Genomic DNA, 7,313 nt, shown 5'->3' with positions numbered 1-7,313 from the left:
GCCCGCTTCCTTCGCAGCGCGTTGCAGTGCGCTATCGGCGCTCCCAGAGCTCGCCTGGCCCTACTAAAACATTTGCCGTCATCCTACGAGAATGGCGTGTGGGAAAACTCTATTGGACGCTCGCTGCGGCAAACTGTGTCGGGCAATCGCACGCAGCAGTCAAGCCAGCAACAAAACATGGGCCGACCCACTTCCATATAATACACAGTCCTTCCAAACAGTTTTGGGAACCTTCTAGACTTTCTGGTTTTTCTAAACCGTCCAAACAGTCCATCCAATGAAACTAAACCAGGTTTTTTCTGGTTTTGATTCTTCTCTCGGTTTTTCTGGCTTTCTATTATTTTTCTTTTTCTTTTCTCATTTTTCTTTTTTGTTTTTTCTGTTTCTGTTTCTTTTTCTTTTTCTCTATCTTTTTTTTCAAGTTTATTTTCCTTTTTCAAAAAGTGTCCAGAATTTTCAAAATGATTAAAATTTTCAATTTTTTGTTAAAATATATGAAAATGTTTCCTGTTTTCAAAATTTGTTTCAAATGTACAAAATTCGAAAAATATGAGTATCTCAATAATTGTTCGTATTTTCAAAAATTGTTCAGAAATTTTGAAAAATGTTCTAATTTACAAATTTTGTTCATTTCTTCAAAAATTGTTCGAAATCTTACTTTTATTCTAAAAATTTGTTCGGAATGTTAATTTTTGTTCTCATTTTTTTGAAATTTTGTTCATGTTGTTCGTGTTTTCAAAAGTTTGGAGTTGAGAAATTGTTCGAAATGTTAATTTTGGTTTTCATTGTTGTTCGTGTTTTAAAAATTGTTTGGAGTCTTATTTATTTTTCTGAAAATTTGTTCAGAATGTTAATTTTTGTTCTCATTTTTTGAAATTTTGTTTATTTTGTTCGTGTTTTCAAAAGTTTGGAGTTCAAAATTTGTTTGGAATGTTAATTATTGTTCTCATTTTTACGAATTTTGTTCATTTTTGCCGAAAAAGTGCTTGTTTTCAAATTTTGTTCATAAATTTCAAAATTTGTTTGCTCATTTCAAAAAATGTTCGGTAATTCAAAAAATCTTCACCTTTTTAAATTATGTTCACACACCAAAAAATATATGTTTTGGAAAAAGTTCACATTTGTTTTTAAAAAATCGGAATTTTTAAATAATGTTCACATGTTTAAATTTTGTCATAAGTTAAAAAATATATGGGAATTACCACAGTGGATATGGACTGGCTTCCCTGGCGTGAGGAGAAGAGTTCGGAGAGTATGAAGGACCTGAGGCCTATCAGTCTTTGCAATGTGGTGTCTAGCTAGTTTCCAAGGCACATATAAATAGACTTAAGCAGATACTCCGTGATATAATTTCCCCAAACCAGAGTGCCTTTGTGCCAGGAAGATTGATAATCGATAATATACTGTTAGCTTATGAATGCACACACTTCATGCAGAATAAGAGGAGGGGTCAAGAGGGTTATGCTGCAGTGAAGTTGGATATGAGTAATGCCTACGATAGAGTAGAATGGGACTTCTTGCAGAAAATGTTGCAAAGGCTGGGTTTCAATGATGAGTGGATCAAGAAAATCATGATGTGTGTATCCACGGTGGCATACCGATTTAAGTGTTGCTGCCCCAAAGAGGTCTTCGACAAGGTGATCCGCTATCACCATATATATTCTTAATTTATGCAGAAGGTTTTTCTTCACTCTTAACTAAGGCTGAATTGGAAGGGAATCTAAAAGGGATTTGCATAGGTAATCATGCGCCGAGTTTCAACCATCTACGGTTTGAAGACGACTCATTGGTACTGATAAAAGCCACGAGCGAAAGTGCTAGGTATCTGCAAAACATACTACATATTTATGAGGTGTGCCCGAGTCAGGTCGTGAACTACGACAAGTCTTCTGTCATGTTTAGTAGGAATACAAAACCGGACAACAAAACATGAGGTGTTGTCGGAGCTAACTATCAATGTTGAAGCTAGATCGGAAAGGTATTTGGCATTGTATGTATATGTGGTACAAGCAAGTAAAAAACATTTGAGTACCTTAAGGAAAGAATTTGGCAGAGGATCCAGGGATGGATTATGAGGGTGTTTTTTTAGAAAGGAGGAAGACCTCCGGCCTCTGCATCTGGACGATGCATACGACCATTTTATTAATTATTGACACAAAACCTTACAAAGTCAAACAACAGTAAGACTAAAGCCACCATCTAAGCAACATATGTCGCTACTCCTATCCAGTTGCTGAAGGGTCGCTGATAGTCTGGGCCTAATACCAAATAGACCTCGCAGCCAAACCTAACATCTAAGACCTGAGGTCCTAACCAGGACGCCTGCCGGGTATGGGCACCCACCAGTCCGGCGTGCTCCTCAACCAGGACGCCTGCCGGGTATGAGGCCGCCGCAGCCACCCTCCACCAATCCATCTTCAAAGTTGTACTGCTGCATCTACCTTGCCCGGTCTAGCTGCCGCCGATGCCACGACGACGCCAGACAGCGTCACCCTCCTGCGCAAGTCCATCTCCGCTCATCGGGCGTCGAGTCTCCACTGTGCCACGCCGCCGAGATCCGCCGCCATCAATGGGCAAGATGAAACATCGCTCCTCCTCTCTTGTCCCCTCCAACCAGCACTTGCTCCAAAATGATGCCCCCAGGAGGGAGAACGACACCGAAGGCGCCGTCATCGTCCGATCCGGTAGACCTAGATCTAGGGTTTCCCCCGGAACTTCTTGATCAGGTTGATGTGACCTGCAACGACGATGCCTCGAGAAGGGAACGACGTCTGAGACGCCGCCATTGTTTGTCAAGACCGCAGTCAGGTGCGATTTTCACCGGAAGCCACATCGTCTTGATCCCCCCATTGGCGGGAACCAAGCGGAACCGCGCCACGAAGACTTACGTCGCCGTCGGTACTCCGGCGGAGATCCGACATCTCCTCACCAGCCCCTCCACGCGCCGCCGGTCGGCGGAAGTCCTGCCCGCGGCGGATCCGATCGGGGCGTTGGATCCGCAGTCACCCTCGTCACCATCCCGACCAGAACAGCCCACCCCTCCGGATGGGGCGCTGCCACCGCCGCTGTCCATTCAGGGCCGCCGCTCCATCTACTATGGTGCTATGGCCACCGCCGCACGTCATGGGATCGCTGCCCCAGCCGCCGCCTTCGAATCGCACGAGAGGAGCCGCCCCTGCTGCCTCAGATGGGATCCACAGCCTCCACCCGCCCCAGATGTGTTCGGCACCGGGCCTGCCGCCACCGCGGCCCACGCCGGCGGCAGTGGCGGCAGAAGGAGGCGCTAGAGAGGGCCGGCGGCGCTTGGGTTTTGGGCACCCTGGCGTCGCCCAGGGGGAGGCGACGCGAGGGGGAGCGATCTTGTGGATCAACAGTTTCTAGAGATCAACTTTGAGAGGGTGTGCTCATTAAAGCATGTGCCCAGGCTATTCTAACTTTCGCCATGTCCTGTTTTGATCTCACTAAAACTCTATGTGAGGAAATGGGGATGATGATGTGTCGCTTCTGGTGGGCAAAGCAGGACAAGCAGAATACTATGCATATTCTTAGTTGGGAGACATTGACCAAACCAAAGAAAGAAGGGGGAATGGGCTTCCGTGATCTATATGGGTTCAACCTAGCCATGTTAGCGAGACAAGCGTGGAAGCTCCCCACGCCCGATTCCCTATGTGCTAGGGTGCTGAAGGCCCGTTACTTCCCTGCTACATCGATTCTACATGCTGAACCTGCTCATGGAATATCATATACTTGGCGCAGCATCCTCAAGGTGGTGGATTTATTAAAGAAGGGATTGATATATAGGATTGGCGATGGTACAGATGTCAACATATGGAAGGATCCATGGCTGACCTGGATGGGATCGAGATTACCATTAACACAACGTGGTAGATGCCTTCTTACTTGGGTGTGTAAACTAATCGAGCCAAAGAGTGGAACGTGGGATGAAAATCTGGTACGCAATATCTTTGTCCTCGAAGATGTTCAGGTGATACTATCAACACCAATCAATGAGGAGTATGGGGACTTCCACGCATGGTTCTTTGATACGAAGGGACAATTTTCTCTCAAATCTGCTTACAGGGTCTATGTGCAGTGCAGGGATGAACATTTACCAAGCGGGCCAGCCTCCTCATTTTAATCTTTCCCCTGGAAGGATATCTGGGCTCTCGCTTGCCATCCCAAAGTACAACAATTCCTATGGCGACTAGCACATAACAGTCTTCCCTTGCTGTTGACTTTGAAGCAGAGAGGTGTCAAATGCGAGACATTATGCCTATGCTGCGGTAGGCTAGATGAGGATGGCTCTCACTTGTTTTTAAGGTGCAAGGAAGTGAAGAAACTCTGGCCAGTTATGCAACTGGACGAGCTTTGGAGTTAGTTATCTGCATGCATGGATGCGAAGGAATTAGTGCAAAAGATTCTGGAAGTGCCTGTGGAAAAATGTGTACTGGTAACCTGCATGCTTTGGCATCGGTGGTGTCATCGAAATAAAATAAATTCACGTGAGGGATCTCGCGTGGTAGAAAACTAGAAACCAGCATCAGGTATTGGGCACATGAATCTCTCTTGCCCTGTACCAATCCAAAGAAGCAACTAGGGGCCAAAGGAGCAGCTGTATGACAGAAACCGACAGGTGACACACTCGAAATCAATGTAGATGGGGCTTTCAGTGCACATGAGAAAAGAGGTGGTTGGGGCTTCGTGGTTCGTGATCTGCGTGATCTGCATAAGGTACGGCCCGGACGAGCGCGCGGCCCAGCAGCAGGCGCGGTACGACCGGCTCAACACCGCCCGCGCTCCGCCTTTGTCAAGATCAACGTTGCGTTGAAATGGGTTCACAACTATCCGTACCTTACCATTGTATGGGCCTTCAACTGCTCCGTCACCACCATGGAGACGGACACCTGGTCCCGCCACCTCCTTGCTCGCAAAGATTGGCGAGGAATGGCCGTTAAACGACTGCTCCACTAAGGCCGCCAGGCCTCCGCTAGCACCGTCGGCAGTGGCCATGGCGTCCCTCCACACCGCGCATGGGGAGGCGGAGCCGCTAGAAAAGGTGTCGCGGCCCTCTGGCGCCTTTCCACCACTGGAGGGACGACGACGACAACGACACGCACGGCGACGGTGGTATGGCAGGAAAGGGCGGCCATGCGTGCGAGGTGGTCATCCGGTATAGTTTTTTTAGTTAAAGGGTCAAAATATTGATCTTTTTATGTAAATTAAGTCTGAATTTTAATGGAACACATCGCATTTTTATTAATTTCATCCAGTCAGTTGAAATGCAGTTTCAATTGTATACAGACAATGTTAGAGGAATGACTTCCGTATCCGTGTCCCAGGGAGCAAATTTGTGCATCAGGCCCAACACGCCAAAAAGAAGGGTTGTATATGCCCCAAGCCCATCATCATCCATGTCCTGGCCAGGCCGGCGTTAAAGCCGGAAGAAGGATATATCAAGGTGAAAAAAAATGACCTGTACCAAACTGCTCTCATCAGCTCCTCATGCGACCTCCTCGCCTTCAGTGCCACTTGTCGTCCTTGGCGTGATCTGTTCTCAGTGCACACGTCCTCTTTGCAGCCTCACCTCCTCTACCCAAGTACCGACAGACAACAATCTCCCTGCACTTGAAAATTGGCTGATCCTGCTGCCGCCCAATCCTATCCGAGTTTGCTTTCCTTGAGTGACCTGAGAGGCATGCTCTTTCTTTGCTGCTCCTACAGTCATCTCATCTTCTGCGACCGCGAACAGTTCTGCATTGTAATGCGTTCAGTTGCGCTAAGGTTGTGCCTCCTTGCCTCAAGTCAGATCACTTCACTCGCATTAGCTTTGCCACCTTGACTGCCCCAGTTGCATCTACTGACTCACATCTCCTTGTTGGCAGTGGAGCCTATTTGTTCAAGTGGTGCATCGGGAGCGACTCTTGGTTGGAACACTATCCTAAAGTTCTTTTTCTGAAGAGTGAACAAATTGTGGCCCGGAAGGGCAAAACATACGCCCATGAGTCTTTTGGGTCCTTCTGCATTATACAATTGTCACCCAGGATCTTAATTCAGAAATTTGAAGTTGTGCTTGAGAAAGATAGAACCGAAGATCACTATTGGACAAATCAAAAAACATGGCTTGTGGTGTGTGGTGACATGCTTCTCTTGATCAAACTTGAGGCAGGAGGAAAGATATCCTCAGACGGCATCGAGTTCATGGCCTTCAAGCTTGAGTCATTGGACGCCGTGACCAAGAAGGCAACATGGGTGAAGGTGTACAGGCTGGATCACTGGGCCATCTTTGTCAGCCCTGACAAGCAATGTGAGGCGTTGCCATGCATGAACCTGGAGAGATGGGGAGGGAGGAGCAACCACATATACTTCCCAAGTTACCAGTCTGAAAAACCTTGGGCTGCAGTCCAACTATGGCAATAATATAACGACTATTGGACACATTTGCAGCTAAGGAACACTTGAAGCCGGGACCGCAGATTGGAGTTAACCTGGGTCGTTTCCTGCATGTTTCCTCGCTCTGGTCAGCGATGATCTTAGGGGCAATCATGCGTGCAACTGGTGATTAGCTTCTGATGTAAGTTTCATCGGAGAATTCTACTCCCTCTGAAAGTCCTATATCTTCTATATCTAAATAGGGGCATCCCACTATGTGATTTTCATGCCTTCACAGGAAGCCATGTCACTCTAACTGTTGTAGCTGTTGATCAGTAAAGCTAAGGAGTGTTCAACCGTCTGATTAAAGGTTAAGCAGATTACTAGGAGATGCCACCGCTAAGTGAAGATACCGTTTCGTTCTTTTACAGCCCTACCGCTTACACACCTAGCGATCGATGATAAGCCTTTGACTCTGATATTTTTCCTGGGCTTTACACGTACACTTCATCAAAACTGGACACGAAAAAGCCCAATAGGTAACTGCTTGACCCACACATGTATCATCTCCCTAATTAGCAGATGGTAACACTCCTTGACGTTAGGCCTCTCGAATCGAACCAGCGCGATCAATCTTGCCATCTCTATACCGCTTGCGTTTCTTCTTCTTCACCCAATAAATGGAGTAGTAATAGATGCGGTTGTTCTTCCCACAACAAGTATGCTAGGACTAGCCAGCTGTTTGTGGAAGACGCTGCCTTCGCTGCACAGCCATCGCCTGCGGCGTCGCCCTCATCTCCCACCCGACCGTGTTTGGCAACTCCCCGCTCCAGAGGACTCCGACGGAGGTACGTAGCGGTGGTGCGTGGTGCCGTTGGGGTAGGGCATGTTCAGGCGTCGATGACACTGGTGGCCATGACGTTGCACATGTGACGTCTAGATCA

At 47.2% G+C, this 7,313-nt stretch overlaps 1 pseudogene; it reads left to right on the top strand.

The window, feature by feature from the left end:
* The first annotated feature begins 4,657 nt into the window (after positions 1 to 4,657).
* On the top strand, positions 4,658 to 6,417 carry LOC119339358 (annotated as a pseudogene).
* Positions 6,418 to 7,313: the final 896 nt, after the last annotated feature.

Source organism: Triticum dicoccoides, chromosome 7B (genome assembly GCF_002162155.2).
Source record: "Triticum dicoccoides isolate Atlit2015 ecotype Zavitan chromosome 7B, WEW_v2.0, whole genome shotgun sequence".
In the NCBI taxonomy this organism is placed as follows: Eukaryota; Viridiplantae; Streptophyta; class Magnoliopsida; order Poales; family Poaceae; genus Triticum; species Triticum dicoccoides.
This window is presented reverse-complemented; position numbering and strand designations above follow the sequence as displayed.